This window comes from Choloepus didactylus, chromosome 11 (assembly GCF_015220235.1).
Source record: "Choloepus didactylus isolate mChoDid1 chromosome 11, mChoDid1.pri, whole genome shotgun sequence".
Classification (NCBI taxonomy): domain Eukaryota; kingdom Metazoa; phylum Chordata; class Mammalia; order Pilosa; family Megalonychidae; genus Choloepus; species Choloepus didactylus.
In genome coordinates, this window is record NC_051317.1 from 16,668,411 (window position 1) to 16,685,261 (window position 16,851).

General features: G+C 37.1%; 1 pseudogene; it reads right to left on the bottom strand.

Moving 5' to 3' along the window:
• Positions 1–13,105: 13,105 nt before the first annotated feature.
• On the bottom strand, positions 13,106–15,603 carry LOC119506551 (annotated as a pseudogene).
• Positions 15,604–16,851: the final 1,248 nt, after the last annotated feature.

Genomic DNA, 16,851 nt, shown 5'->3' on the forward strand with positions numbered 1-16,851 from the left:
ATAAAGCAACATTTCTGTGAACTAGTTCCTACTATACCCATCAGAAATTAACAGACCATAGTCATTCCTGGGCATTCCCAGAATGTTAAATTTACCCATGATACCTTATCTGTTCTTCTTGGATTATTGTTCCCCCTTCCTTAATTACTCTCTATGGCTACTTCCCCTACATTCTACATTATAAACCATTTGTTTTACATTTTTCAAAGTTCACATTAGTGGTAGCATATAGTATTTCTCTTTTTGTACCTGGCTTATTTCGCTCAGCATTATGTCTTCAAGGTTCATCTATGTTGTCATATGTTTCACGAGATTGTTCCTTCTTACTGCCGTGTAGTATTCCATCGTGTGTATATACCACATTTTATTTATCCACTCATCTGTTGAAGGGCATTTGGGTTGTTTCCATCTCTTGGCAATTGTGAATAATGCTGCTATGAACATTGGCGTGCAGATATCTGTTCGTGTCACTGCTTTCCGATCTTCTGGGTATATACCAAGAAGTGCAATCGCTGGGTCTAATGGTAACTCTATATCTAGTTTTCTAAGGAACTGCCAGACTGACGTCCAGAGTGGCTGAACCATTATACAGTCCCGCCAGCAATCAAAAAGAGTTCCAATTTCTCCACATCCCCTCCAGTGTTTGTAGTTTCCTGTTTGTTTAATGGCAGCCATTCTAATTACTGTGAGATGCTATCTCATTGTGGTCTTAATTTGCATCTCTCTAATAGCTAGTGAAGCTGAACATTTTTTCATGTGTTTCTTAGCCATTTGTATTTCTTCTTCAGAGAACTGTCTTTTTCATATCTTTGGCCCATTTTATAATTGGCCTATCTGTACTATTGTCATTGAGTTGTAGGATTTCTTTATATATGCAAGGTATCAGTCTTTTGTCAGATACATGGTTTCCAAAATTTTTTTCCCATTGAGTTGGCTGCCTCTTCACCTTTTTAACAAATTCCTTTGAGGTACAGAAACTTCTAAGCTTGAAAAGTTCCCATTTATCTATTTTTTCTTTTGTTGCTTGTGCTTTGGGTGTAAAGTCTAGGAAGTGGCCGCCTAATACAAGGTCTTGGAGATGTTTTCCTACATTATCTTCTAGGAGTTTTATGGTGCTTTCTTTTATATTGAGATCTTTGGTCCATTTTGAGTTAATTTTTGTGTAGGGTGTGAGGTAGTGGTCCTCTTTCATTCTTTTGGATATGGATATCCAACTCTCCCAGCCCCATTTGTTGAAAAGACCATTATGACCCAGTTCAGTGACTTTGGGGGCCTTATCAAAGATCAGTCGGCCATAGATCTGGGGTTCTATCTCCGAATTCTCAATTCGATTCCATTGATCTATATGTCTATCTTTGTGCCAGTACCATGCTGTTTTGACAACTGTGGCTTTATAGTAAGCTTCAAAGTCAGGGAGTGTAAGTCCTCCCACTTCGTTTTTCTTTTTTAGAGTGTCTTTAGCAATTCGAGGCATCTTCCCTTTCCAAATAAATTTGATACCTAGCTTTTCCAAGTCTGCAAAGTAGATTGTTGGAATTTTGATTGGGATTGCATTGAATCTGTAGATGAGTTTGGGTAGAATTGACATCTTAATGACATTTAGCCTTCCTATCCATGAACACGGAATATTTTTCCATCTTTTAAGGTCCCCTTTTATTTCTTTTAGTAGAGTTATGTAGTTTTCTTTGTATACGTCTTTTACATCTTTGGCTAAGTTTATTCCTAGGTACTTGATTTTTTTAATTGCTATTGAAAATGGTATCTTCTTCTTGAGTGTCTCTTCAATTTGTTCATTTCTAGTATATAGAAACATTACTGACTTATGTGCATTAATCTTGTATCCCGCTACTTTGCTAAATTTGTTTATTAGCTCTAGTAGCTGTATCGTCGATTTCTCAGGGTTTTCTAGATATAAGATCATATCATCTGCAAACAATGACAGTTTTACTTCTTCTTTTCTAATTTGGATGCCTTTTTTTTCTTTGTCTTCCCAGATTGCCCTGGCTAGCACTTCCAGCACAACGTTGAATAACAGTGGTGATAGCGGCCATCCTTGTCTTGTTCCTGATCTTAGAGGGAAGGCTTTCAGTCTCTCACCATTGAGTACTATGCTGACTGTGGGTTTTTCATATATGCTCTTTATCATATTGAGGAAGTTTCCTTCAATTCCTACCTTTTGAAGTGTTTTTATCAAAAAGGGATGTTGGATTTTGTCAAATGCTTTTTCAGCATCTATTGAGATGATCATTTGATTTTTCCCTTTTGATTTGTTAATGTGTTGTAATACATTGATTGATTTTCTTATGTTGAACCATCCTTGCATGCCTGGAATGAACCCCACTTGGTCATGGTGTATGATTTTTTTAATGTGTCTTTGGATTCGATTTGCAAGTATTTTGTTGAGGATTTTTGCATCTATATTCATTAGGGAGATTGGCCGGTAGTTTTTCTTTTTTGTAGCATCTTTGCCTGCTTTTGGTATTAGATTGATGTTAGTTTCATAAAATGAGTTAGGTAGTGTTCCATTTTCTTCAATGTTTTGAAAGAGTTTGAATAAGATTGGTGTCAGTTCTTTCTGGAAAGTTTGGTAGAATTCCCCTGTGAAGCCATCTGGCCCTGGGCATTTATTTGTGGGAAGATTTTTGATGGCTGATTGGATCTCTTTGCTTGTGATGGGTTGGTTGAGGTCTTCTATTTCTTCTCTGGTCAGTCTAGGTTGTTCATATGTTTCCAGGAAATTGTCCATTTCCTCTACATTATCCAGTTTGTTGCCATAAAGTTGTTCATAGTATCCTCTTATAATTTTTTTAATTTCTTCAGGATCTGCAGTTATGTCACCTTTTTCATTCATTATTTTGTTTATATGGGTCTTCTCTCTTTTTGATTTTGTCAGTCTAGCTAGGGGCTTGTCAATGTTGTTGATCTTCTCAAAGAACCAACTTTTGGTGATATTTATCCTCTCTATTGTTTTTTTGTTCTCTATGTCATTTCTGCTTTAATCCTTGTTATTTCTTTTCTTGAACTTGGTTTAGGATTGGTTTGCTGTTCATTTTCTAGCTTCTTCAGTTGATCCATTAGTTCTTTGATTTTGGCTCTTTCTTCCTTTTTAATAGATGCATTTAGTGCTATGAATTTCCCCCTCAGTACTGCTTTTGCTGCATCCCATAGGTTTTGGTATGTTGTGTTCTCATTTTCATTCGTCTCTATATATTTAGCAATTTCTCTTGCTATTTCTTCTTTAACCCACTGATTGTTTAGGAGTGTGTTGTTTAACCTCCAGGTATTTGTGAATTTTCTAAGTCTCTGATGGTTATTGACTTCTAATTGTATTCCATTGTGGTCAGAGAATGTGCTTTGAATAAGTTCAATCTTTTTAAATTTACTGAGGCTTGTTTTATGTCCCAGCATATGATCTATTCTGGAGAAAGTTCTGTGAGCACTAGAGAAGAATGTGTATCCTGGTGATTTGGGATGTAATGTTCTACATATGTCTGTTAAATCTAATTCATTTATCAGATTGTTTAGGTTTTCAATTTCCTTATTGGTCTTCTGTCTGGTTGATCTATGTATAGGAGAGAGTGATGTGTTGAAGTCTCCCACAATTATTGTGGAAACATCCATTGCTTCCTTTAGTTTTGCCAGTGTTTCTCTCATGTATTTTGTGGCACCTTGATTGGGTGCATAAACATTTATGATTGTTATTTCTTCTTGTTGAATTGCCCCTTTTATTAGTATGTAGTGACCTTCTTTGTCTCTCAAAACATCCCTGCATTTAAAGTCTATTTTATCTGAGATTAATATTGTTACTCCTGCTTTCTTTTGGCTGTAGCTTGCATGAAATATTTTTTTCCATCCTTTCACTTTCAATTTCTTTGTGTCCCTGTGTCTAAGATGTGTCTCTTGTATGCAACATATTGATGGTTCATTTTTTTTAATCCATTCTGCAAGTCTATATCTTTTAATTGGGGAGTTTAATCCATTTACATTCAACGTTATAACCATGAAGGCATTTCTTGAATCGGCCATCTTATCCTTTGGTTTATGTTTTTCATATATATTTTTCCCCTCTCTCTATTAATATCCTTTAATGTACCCATACCGAATCTCTTTAGTACTGAACCTTTCTCCAAGTCTCTCTGTCCTTTCTTTGTTTCTCTGTCTGTAGGGCTTCTTTTAGTATCTCCAGTAGGGCAGGTCTCTTGTTAGCAAATTCTTTCAGCATTTGTTTGTCTGTGAAAGATTTAAGCTCTCCCTCAAATTTGAAGGTGACCTTTGCCGGATATAGTATTCTTGGTTGGAAATTTTTCTCACTCAGAATTTTAAATATATCGTGCCACTGCCTTCTTGCCTCCATGGTGGCTGCTGAATAGTCACTACTTAGTCTTATGCTGTTTACTTTGTATGTGGTGAATTGCTTTCCTCTTACTGCTTTCAGAACTTGCTCCTTCTCTTCCGTGTTTGACAGTGTGATCAGAATATGTCTCAGAGTGGGTTTATTTGGATTTATTCTATTTGAAGTTTTCTGGGCATTTATGATTTGTGTATTTATGTTGTTTAGAAGATTTGGGAAGTTTTCCCCAACAATTTCTTTGAATAGTCTTCCTAGACCTTTACCCTTTTCTTCCCCTTCTGGAACACCATTAAGTCTCATATTCAGACGTTTTATATGATCTATCATATCCCTGAGGTCCATTTCGATTTTCTCAATTTTTTTCCCCATTCTTTCTTTTGTGCTTTCATTTTCCATTCTGTCATCTTCCAGGTCACTGATTCGTTGTTCAACTTCCTCGAGTCTTACTACTATGAGTATCCAGAATCATTTTAATTAGGTCATCAGTTTCTTTAATTTCCATAAGATAATTTATTTTTTTAATTTAGTCTTGCAATGTCTTCTTTATGCTCTTCTAGGGTCTTCTTGATATCCTTTGTATCTCATACTATGGTCTCATTGTTCATCTTTAGTTCTTTGATTAGTTGGTCTATGTACTTTGTCTCTTCTGATCTTTTGATTTGGGTACTTGGGCTTGGGTTAATCATATCATCTGGTTTTTTCATATGCTTTATAATTGTCTGTTGTTTTTGGCCTCTTGGCATTTGCTGAACTTGATAGGGTTCTTTTAGGATTTGTAGACCAATTGAAGTCCTTATCTCTAACTTATCAGATCTACAGCTTCATGGAGTACACTTTCTCTAACTAACCAGCAGGTGGCGTCCACGAGCCACCTGTTCTCCACAAGCCAGTTCTCCCCTGCTTAGCCTTTTTGGTGAGTGGGGAAGTGAGTCTTGTGGGGTCCAATTGGTGTACCAAGCTTGTGTGTGTAGTTGGTGTTGCCCGCCCTGTATATGGGGCGTGTGTCTGGGCAGTCAGGGAGGGGGGGTGGCTCTAAGAATCAAATCTCCCTGGTGATCCTAGAGTTTTAAAGCTGCTGCAATAGTCTAATCCTTCAGTTCAGTCCTGCCACAGTTTGTCTCTGCCACTGACCCACAAGTCCTTGGTTTTGGCGTATGGCTCCTGAGACTTGAGAGTGGGTTCCTCTTCCAGGCCGTGCACCCCCTGGTCCTCTGTTGAGGGATGACTGTGCTATGTCACAGGTGAGTGCCATCCCCCCAGGGTGGTTCTGGGCTGCTGGACTGTGTAGGGAGGCTCCCAGTTTGCTGAAATGGTGGCTGAATGGGGCTTTGTTAATTCACACTGCTCCACCTTCCCAACTCTGGGACAGCCAGCTGAGGTTGCAGGGAAGGCTAATGTCCACGCCCAGTTTTGTGGTGTATGTGTGTTATTTGAAGCACTTCCGTCACACTGGGTTGTCTGGGGCAGCTCTGCGCTATGGGGCTGGCGACAGGCAGGAGTGTTTCCTGTCCACCAGGATGATGGCTGTGAGCGGCACACCCCTTTTCTTGGGAAGTTGTGGTGTTTAGTCAATTTTCTCAGCCACTGGATTATTGCCTTTTGTCTCAGAGCTCTCTCAGTTCTGCTCTTGTCTTGACCTGCCCAAATTGCAAGTCTTTGAGGGTTTCTGTATTGGGCTTCTTAGAGTAATTGTTTTAGAAACGGTAAAAAGATAAATAAATAAAAAGCCCTCCTTGCAGATCTAATGGGTTATTGAAATGCTAAGAGACAAAGCAATTAAGGTCATTAAGGAAAGATCCAGGGGCAGAGAGATCAGTTTTTCTTCGGGATTTGCATATGAGCTTCAGGGCCTGAGCTCTGCCCTTCCCCTTTCTATGTTCACCAGAACTCCAAAAATCCTCCGCTTTTATTTAGGAGTTTTTCTTTGCTGTTTTTTGCTATGCCTGTCTCCTCTCTGCTGGGCTGGCTGCTCTCAGATTCTCTGGTGTCTGGTGTCAGTCTATCTATGGTTGTAGTTTGGATCAGTAGAATGAGTTTCTGATAAGAGCTGCCACTGCAGTTCTCCCTTCTCCTTCCCAGCGCTGACAGCCCCTCCTCCCATGGGACTGATCCTGGCAGGAAGGGGCGTGGGTTCCCTGGCTGCAAAAACTTACAGATTTTGCTGATCTCAGCAGTTTGACATGTTCATGAGTGTTGTATGAAGTATGCCCGAAGTCAGATTGCTCTGTGGTGTCCAGTCCCTGCAGTTCCTGGCTTTCTACCTACTTTCCTGGAGGAGTAACTAAAACATACAGCTCACCAATCCGCCCTCTTGCCCTGCCTGCTCACTTATTTATTTTAAATGAAGTGTCTGTTGCATCTGGTACATTGCAAATATAACTAATGATTTGGAAAGACATTTGAATTATGCTAGTTGGTCTTGTCTTCTGTTTCTGTTCTTTTCTTTCTTCCTTCCTTTCTTTTCTCCCTTCCTCCCTTCCATTATCTGTATATTCTGCAGCTGAGGAAAGGGAACACAACTCTTACCTAATTAAATTCTTCAGTTGAATTTTTCTTTTTTGAATGTTAACATTTTTAAGTGTTGAATTTCTTAATTTTGAAGCATCCACTTGCCAGGATAGAAGAGTACAGCTGGGGAGCTTGTTGGGAAACTTCATGGTGATCATACAGGAGAATGATTCTCTCTAATGCAATAGGGATTGTATGAGTCAGGGTTCTCTAGGGAAACAGAACCAACAGGAGATATCTGTAAATATGAGATTCCATAAAAGTGTCTCACACAACTGTGGGGATGCACGAGTCCAAATTCTGTAGGGCAGGCAGCAAGCTGGCAATTCTGACGAAGGTCTTCGATGATCTCCCCAGGAGAGGCTGGCTGGCTGAACTAAATGAAAGTTCTCTCTTTTCTCCCTTAAAAGTCTTCAACTGAATGGGTTAAATCTAGCTGATTGAATTATCTCATTGAGTAAGACACTCCCTTCTTGATATAATCAGCCACAGATGCAATCAGTTGACCGATGATTTGGTAGACCAGCCTTTTGGTTTATTAACCAGCCACAGATGTCCTTGCAGTAATGGTTAGGCCAGTGTTTGCTTGACCAAACACCTGGACACCATCACCTGGCCAAGTTGACACATGAACCTAACCATCACAGGGAGTGATGCTAGAGCCTGTGCAGTCTAATATCTAAGTGAATACCCAAAATATCATATTTTTATCAACATTAAAAGTTTAAGAAGACATAGCATGTGTCAAAACGGAAGGGAAAATACCAGTTAATGTCTGAGATAGAGAAAAGAGGCTTCGTTAAACTTTAATTTCTTTTTACATTAGAGAGGAGGTATGTTACTCTCCCTTTAATGTGTTTTTAATGGATTTATTTCTAAATATAAAAGGAATAAATTCACATTTGCAGAGTTTTGGGAAGTATATAACAGTACAGACAAATGGGGGAAAGTCACTAAAAGTTGGAGAAATTTTTCCAGACCTTTTTTTTTTCTTTTTCCTATTACTATTTTTACATAGTTCTAAATATGCTGCTGCTTTAATTTTGAATCATACATTTTTTTCAGTTAGTTTTATAGTTAAAATTGTCAGATTTGCTACCGTTCCATTAAAAGCATTCTTTTTAATTACTGTATAGAATATCATAGTATGGTTGCACCATAATTTAATTTATTATTTTCCTTATGTTGGACCTTGATGGGTTTCCAGCTTTTTATCAATGATAAAGTGCCAAGAATATCTTTAGGATCAAATTGGCTGCATTTTCTCTTTGAGTTAATGTTTTATTTTTTTTTTTCCCCTTTTCTGTAACATGCCTGTGTAGTAAGCATCAAGTCCATAATGGACTTGTACGAGAAATATTTTTAAGATATCATTTACAAGCAACTTAATTCCAACTCTCAGGCACTGTTCCTCTAATCCTGACAGAAAATCGCTCACAATTGTTAGAGGAGCCCCTTCAGCCTTCTAGGTAGCCCCAAACCAGGAAACTTTTGTGCTGTGGTTATAGGGAATAGCTGTCTTGCTTCTAGGATATCATGACACTGCTGACCAAATGACCTTTATTTTAAAAACTAATTTTTCTTTTTTGAAGCATTTCGAACTCCTCCATCCAGATTCACTAAATCTTAAAATTTTGCCATAATATATTTTCTTTAGTTATTTTTGTTTTGTTTTGTTTTTGAAGAACCCAATCCTGCAGATACAGCACAAGCTCACTCTTTACCCTCCTCAGAAGTAACCACAATCCTAAAATTAGTGAGAATCCTTACTATCTATATTTTTATGCTTTTCTTTTAAACATGTGAAAGTATCCACAAATGATAAGCAACATTCTTCTCTGTATTCATTTATTTGTATTGCAAGGCTGTCATTTTGTAGGTATCAGTCTTGTTTTTTTACACAACATTATGTTTTCAGGATTGTTTGTTTGAGACGTGTAGCTGAGGGTGTGCCATTTTAACTGCTTTGTATTACCTTCGTCATATAAATATACTACCATTTCTTTACCTATTGTCTTATTGATGGACAACTTAGATGTTTTCTTTTTTTGTCTTCCTATGACAAACTGTTACTGAGCAATGGGCTCACTGCCTGATGGACATAGAAGCCAATACCATGGCACTGGGATTTTGAGGAAAGAAAGAGATTTATTGCAAGGTCAACCAGCAAGGAGACGTGAGGCAAGGCTTAAATCTATCTCCTTGGTCCAAGAACTATGGGAGATTTATAGGATGGAACAAGGGAGGTAGGGATAGTGAAAGGATTCAGGTTGAAATATTGTGATTGACTGCAGAAATATGCCAGCAGGCCACATTTTAGCTTTTTTGAGTGACTCCTTGCATTTTATTTACTTCCTGCTCCTGTTCCCCATAATCTTGTTTCTGAGGAGGGTTATTGGAGGAAAGGTACTTTAGGCTATACTTGGCAGCAAATGTGCACGTGTTTGGCTAGGGATTCCTCCTGCCTGTATCAGGCAGTTTATGGTTAAGGAATTGTGGTAATTTATTGGAGAGGAGAAGTTAAAGCAGCTTGTGATAAGGGCAGAGAAAGGGGGCCATTTCCATGGTTTCAAAACCAATGCTTAGTAACCATCTTTTTGCTGATTTTTAGTGCATGCAGTTTTCTCTTGGTTACTTATGTAGAAGTGGAATTGATGTGTTAAAGGACACTCAAATCTGCAGCCTTACCGTATACTTCTGGAATTGCTCCCTAATGCAATTCTATCACATTATTTCCTACTGATCGTGCATGAGAACTGCCCTTTTTTTCATATCCTTGTCCACAATTGTTATTGTCAGTGTAGTGGGATGAGAAGTGTCCCCCCAAAATTCATGTCCACCTGGAACCTCCAAATGTTACTTTATTTGGAAATAAAGTTTTTGCAGATGAGGTTAATTAGGATGAGGTCATACTGAATTAGGGTGAGCCCTATATCCAATGACTGGTGCTTTATAAAAAGAGGAGAGGGTGCACAGCAAAGAAGGCCATGCGATGACGGAGGCAGAGAGCAGCGTGATGCAGCTATAGGCCAAGGAACCCCAAGGATTGCCCGGAGCTGCCAGAAGCTGGGAAGTGTCAAGGAAGGATTCTTCCTAGAGGGAGTGTGGCTGTGTTGACACCTTGATTTGGGGCATCAAGCTTCCAGAATTGTCAGAGAATAAATTTCTGCTGTTTTCAGCGACTCTGTTTGTGGTACTTTGTTATGGTAGCACTAGGAAACCAATACAATCAGATTAGCTATTTCCAGGTAATGTGGAGAGTATGCAGTAGTATTTCTTTGTGGATTTAATTTCTATTTCCTTAATTACTAGTGAGGTGGAGTGTCTTGATATCTATTTAATGGGCATTACAGCTTCCTCTTCAGGAAATTATCATTGCCCATCCATCCCCTCTCTTTTATTCTGTCGGGTTGTATGTCTTTAATTGATTAATTTATAGAACTTGTCCATATATATTTTTTGACTTGTATTAAGACTTTATCAAAAATTAGAGGAAAAACTGACTTTTAGTTAAATAAATACCTAAAATTGCAACAACATAACCAATAAAACCACATCTCTAGTAGATAAATGAGAATTACAATGAATATATATATCATTTGCTTCAATACTTTTACTTCAAAATGTGGCTGTAAGAAAGATAAATTCCTTCCATGAACAGCTTCTTTGAAGATACTCAAAACATTTTAGATGAATCTTTAGATAGTTTTTCTTAAACTGGGATCTGCAGACCTATGGGGATCAGTGGTTCTACATAAGAATTTTTTTAAGTTTTAATTTCAGTGTAATACAAAAAAAGCATATTCTAGATCACCTGAATAACCACCTCATAAGTAAATACTGAATTATATCAGAGCCTGAAGTTGCAATGCGTTAACTTAGAGTGGTACCATGTAGTTAACTAGTAACCTAAAATAATAGTACTAAGTGTTGTTCAAACTGGTCCCTAAATGTCTCAGGGGTCCTTAAGTTTTCACATTTGAGAAACACTGTTCTAAACTTTTACAAGAATGCTTATAGCTGTAACTGAAATTTGTAACCCTCTGAAAAACCTAACTTCCATATCATATCCAACTTGAATTATACCAAAAAAAAAAAAAAAACCACCCAAAAACAAAAGCCAAGTAACTCTTCATAAAAATATCAAATTTATTTCAATATTCAGTTTCATTTTAAAATTAGAGCTGTTGGACAATTTTTTTGTAACTTAAAATTCATATAAAAAGTGGGGAAAACATTAAACTATTAAATACTAACCATGAAAACAATTCTTGGACCATGCATTTACAAAAACCATGTTTAATAGTAAAAATTCCAGTTATACTGCTTTCTGAGAAATATTCCTTAGCTTTTTACTTCTAAATGTAACACTCATTGTGACATAATGTACCTATTTTCACCCCAATTACTATGCCCAACAAAACTTTTCCAAGCTTTCCTTACCAGTTATGAAGTATGACTTAACTGTTCATCTAAAGAGTTCCTTAAAAGAAACTTGATATTTTAATTTTCACCTTAAAACTGTTTGATCAAAAAGTATAGGACATCACTACCACGAGTTAAACAAAAAAATGGAGCAAAAAAGAAAAATGTTATCTATATAATCAAATTATCTGATGAGACTTTTAACTATTTCACATTACTACTTAGCATAAGCAAAAATAAAGAGGTTCCAAGTTACTGCAGTGTTTGGCATTTGTACTTCAAGCTTTAAATTATAATTTTATTCTGCTCAAGAAGTCAACTCTAAGAAAATGGCTGTGCTTGTAAATACAAAAATTGTTATATCCAGCAGGCAGTATTATACTAGTTAAGACAAGAGAACTCTTTATAAAATTACCTTTAAAAAATGCAGAATGTCTGATAATTATATTACCAGTATAAAGGTAAAAATCAGACAAACTATACAGAAGATAAAGTATGTAATGATTAATATTATTTTGCTTTGAAAAAACCAGAAATGATCACATTCCAAGATATAAGCAATAATGACAAAAGATGTGATTAATATACTGTATCTTTTTTAAGCCCAAACATAGTTTTCATCTCAGAGAGGGCAATTCTTTTTTTTTTTCATAATTCAATTTTATTGAGAGATACTCATGTACCATGCAGTCATACAAAGTGTACAATCAGTTGTTCACAGTACCATCACACAGTTGTGCGTCCATCACCAAAATCAATTTTTGAACCTTTTCATTACCACACACACAAAAGTAATAAGAATAAAAATTAAAGTGAAAAAGAACAATTAAAGCAAAAAAGAAAACCGGGTGCTTTTTTTTTTTTGCACCCGTTATTCTACTCATCCATCCATACACTGGACAAAGGGGAGTGTGATCCACATGGCTTTCCCAATCACACTGTCACCCCTCATAAGCTACATTGTTATACAATCGTCTTCAAGATTCAAAGATCCTGGGTTGCAATTTGATAGTTTCAGGTATTTACTGCTAGCTATTCCAAGTCATTAGAACCTAAAAAGGGTTATCTATATTGTACATAAGAGTGCCCACTAGAGTGACCTCTCAGCTCCTTTTGGAATCTCTCTGCCACTGTAGCTTATTTCATTTCCTTTCATTTCCCCCTTTTGGTCTAGAAGATGTTCTCCATCCCACGATGCTGGGCCCAGATTCCTCCCCGGGAGTCATATTCCACATTGCCAGGGAGATTCACTCCCCTGGGTGTCAGATCCCACATAGTGGGGGAGAGCAGTGATTTCACCTGCCAAGTTGGCTTAGCTAGAAAGAGAGGGCCACATCTGAGCAACAAAGAGGCATTTGGGGCGGAGCGGGGGGAGGCTCTTAGGCACAAATATAAGCAGGCCTAGCCAGAGAGGGCAATTCTGACTTACGTTCTTTGTGCAGAATAGGATGCCAATATAAGCTACTATTTGAATAGAGTTCATAATCTAAAGTCATTCTTTTCTCCATAGGATATTTGATATTTTTATTTCAGTAGATAGGCTACAAAATGGCAAATGACCAAGTTAGTTATAAAGATTTTGTAGCATAATAAATACTAATTTACCCAATAACCGTCACAGATACCAACATACTTCTATATCCAAGCCTAAAAATCACTACACTACGGAGGTCATAACTAACATGATTCTCCCATATGGTCAGACTTTGTTTACTATATAATGCTGTCATGAACTACAAAGAAGAATCATTAGTGAGTCCTTCCAAAGGTGCATAATTTTCTAAATGATTTTCCTCTGGTTTTCAGGGCTTCCTCTTTTCTTTAATCCATTTTTAGTTGTTTGGCTTTTACAATATATTCTTCACGTTTTTGTTTCTTCTTCTGCTCCTATTCCCTGGCCTCAATCATCCTGGCGAATTTCCAGGACAGTACAGCACTTGCTAGAAACTGGAGTAAGGTCCAAAATCACTGCCATATGGAAGCCGTATGGGGCCTTTGCAGCCCATTCCACAACATACTGAGCCCGAGCCTTTATATCAAACTTCTTTGTAGTGGTCTTAGGAAAACTTATGCTTGAGTCGTGATCTCTCACTTTGTCCTGGGATCATTAGAGAGCCAATCACAATTTCAGATGACCCTTGGTTGTTGTTGTCTTCAGTTATACCATACCCTTCTGAGAGAATGTTTAAATTCATCAGACCAGAAGCAGGAAGTTGTCCATATATATATTTTAATGCAATTTTAATGAGATATATTCCCACACCATATAATCCATCCAAAGTATACAATCAATGGCTCATAATATATCATATTGTTGCGCAATCATCACCAAATCAATTTTAAAACATTTTCATTACTCCAAAATAAAGAAAAATAAAAAATAAAAAAGAACACCCCAAATATCCCATATCCCTTATCCCTCCTAGTAATTGTATATATATTTTTGTGTTTATTTTATTACTCATATGCCCATACACTGGATAAAGGGAGTATTAATCACAAGGTTTTCACAATCACATGGTCACATGATAAAAACTATATAGTTATACAACCATCGAGTCAAGTGTACTGGATTACATTTCAACAGATTCAGGTTATTACTTTCTAGCTATTTTAATACACTAGAAACTAATGTAAGAATAACCTCCAGAATGACCTCTTGACTCTATTTGAAATCTCTTAGTCACTGAAACTTTATTTTGTTTTATTTTTCCCCCATGTGATCAAGAAGACATTCTCAATCCCATGATCCCATGGCCAGGCTGATCCCTGGGAGTCCTGCCCCCATGTTGCCAGGGAAATTAACACCCCCCAGGAGACATGTCCCACATAAGGGGGAGGGTAGTGAGTTTATTTGCAGAGAGAGAAAGGCCACATCTGAGGAACAAGAGGTTCTATGGGGGTGACTCTTGAGCATAATTATAAGTCGGCTTAGCGTCTCCCTTGCAGGGATAAGTTTCATAAGGGCAAGTCCCAAGATTGAATGCTTGACTTACTAAATTGGGAGTTCCTAAAGCTTGCGAGGAGATCAGGAATTTCCCAGGTGAGGAAGTTTAATATTTCCACATTTTTCCCCAGTCCCCCAAGGGGACTTTGCAAATACTTTTTTAAATTTTTGGCCCCCAAAACTCTGGGGTATATCAGGGTATTACTTTAACCTGTACAGAATAACAAGATCTCATTCCCTATTCTAGTTTCCACGTAATCATATTGTTTAAATAAACAGACCATACAAGTTAAATTAGTGTTCTACAGAAAATACAAATTTTATTCCAAAAGAACATGTCTTAAATAACAGTTAAAAGTCAGGAATAGATTTTATTGCTGTAAGAGCTTACAATCTAGGAACCTTTACAATAGGCCTTATTAAACATTCTGTACTCCTACATGATTGACTGCCCAATCTCTGCCCATGTTCTATCCCCTGATAACCTATGGTCTCGAATTCAGTTCTCAGCATTTGCTCATTATAGTTAGTTTATATTAGTGAGGCCTTACAAAATTTGTCCTTTTGTTTTTGGCTTATTTCACTCAACATAATGTCCTCAAAGTTCTAGTTGTGTGTCTCCTTGCAGCCCCTTAGTATTCTATTATACGTATACACCATAATTCACCCTTCCATTCACCCGTTGATGTGCTCTTAGGCCACCTTCATAATCACTGTGAATAGTGCCACCGTAAACACCAGTGTGTAAATATCTATTTGTGTCCTTGATTTCAGTTTTCCAAGTATATACCAAATGGGATTGCAGGATCATATGACAACCACTTAGCCTCCTGTGGAACTACCACACTGCCCTCCAAAAGGGCTGCACCATTCTACTTCCCTACCAACAGTGTATAGGTATCTCTCTCTCTTCACATCTTCTCTAGCACTTGTATCTTTCTGTTTATTTTTTAAACAGTTTTATTCACACATCATACAATCCATCCTAAGTGAACAATCAATAGCTCCTGGTATGATCACATAGTTATGCATTCACCATCACAATCTATATGAGAACATTTCCATTTCTTCCACAAAAAAGAAGAGGAAAAAAATAGAATAAAGAAAAAAATGAAGTAGAAACACCACCACTACCAATAAGAACTTCATATCGCTCCCTTATATCCCCCTCTATTGACATTTAGCTTTGGTATATTGCCTTTGTTACAATTAATGGAAGAATATTACAATGTTGCTGTTAGCTGTAGACCCTAGTTTGCATTTATTGTATTTTTCCCAATATACCATCCCGCTTTTCAATCCTTGCAGTGTTGACATTCACTTGTTCTCCCTCATGTAAAAACTTTCTTACACTTCTAAATTTAATCGCCATCATTGTCTACTCCAGGTTTTGCTAAGTTATACAGCTCCAGTTTTTATCCTCTATCTTTTCTTCTGGTGTCGTAAATGCACCTAGCCTTTTCCTATTTCAACCACACTCACATTCAGCTTTGTTCATTATACTTACAATATTGTGCTACCATCAGATAGTATTGTGCAATTCATTTCTGGGTCTTTACAATCAATCATGTTGAACATTTTGTACTCCTTCAGCATCAAATGCCCAATCTCTACTCTCTTGCTACCTCTTGATAACCTGTGTTCGTAACTTTAGCTTTCAGAGTTTGCTCATTATATTTAGTTCATATTAGTGGAATCAAACATTGTTTGTCTTTTTTTTTTCTGGCTGATTTCCCTCAACATAATGTCCTCAGGGTTCATCCACATTGTTGCATGTGTCATGACTTTATTCTGTCTTACAGCTGTGTAATGTTCCATTGTATGTATATACCACAGTTTGTTGATCTACTCTTCTGTTGTTGGACATTTGGGCTGTTTCCGTCTCTTGGCAATCGTGAATAATGCCGCTATAAATACTGGTGTACAAATGACCGTTTGTGTCCTAGCCTTCAGTTACTCCAAGTATATACCTAGTAATGGATTGCTGGAACATATGAACCACCAAACTGTCTTCCAGAGTGGTTGCATCATTCTACATTCCCACCAACAGTGGGATTAGTGTACCTCTTTCTCCACATCCTCTCCAACATTTGTAGTTTTCTGGGGGGGTTTTTTTGTTTGTTTGTTTGTTTTTTATAATGTCCATGGTAGGTATGAGATGATATCCCATTGTGGTTTTCATTTGCATTTCCCTAAGAGATAGTGAAGTTGAGCATCTTTTCATGTTTTTGAGCCATTTGTACTTCCTCTTTGGAAAAGTATATGTCTGTGTCTTTTGCCCATCTTTTTATTTTTTTTATTATGAACTTTAACATGTATACATAATTCAATAAATAGTTAGCAAATTTCAAAGAATGTCATGGGTCACACTTCTACAACTTCAGTTATTTCCATTATTGTAAAATATGCATACAAAAAGGTGTTAAATTTTTTTTATTATGTTCAGTTTTATTGAGATATATTCACATCATAAAATCATTGATAGTGTACAATCAACTGTTCACAGTACCATCATAGAGTTGTGCATTCATCACCCCAATCTATTTTTGAACATTTTTCTTACACCAGAAAAAATCAGAATAAGGATAAAAAATTAAAGTAAAAAAGAACACCCAAATCA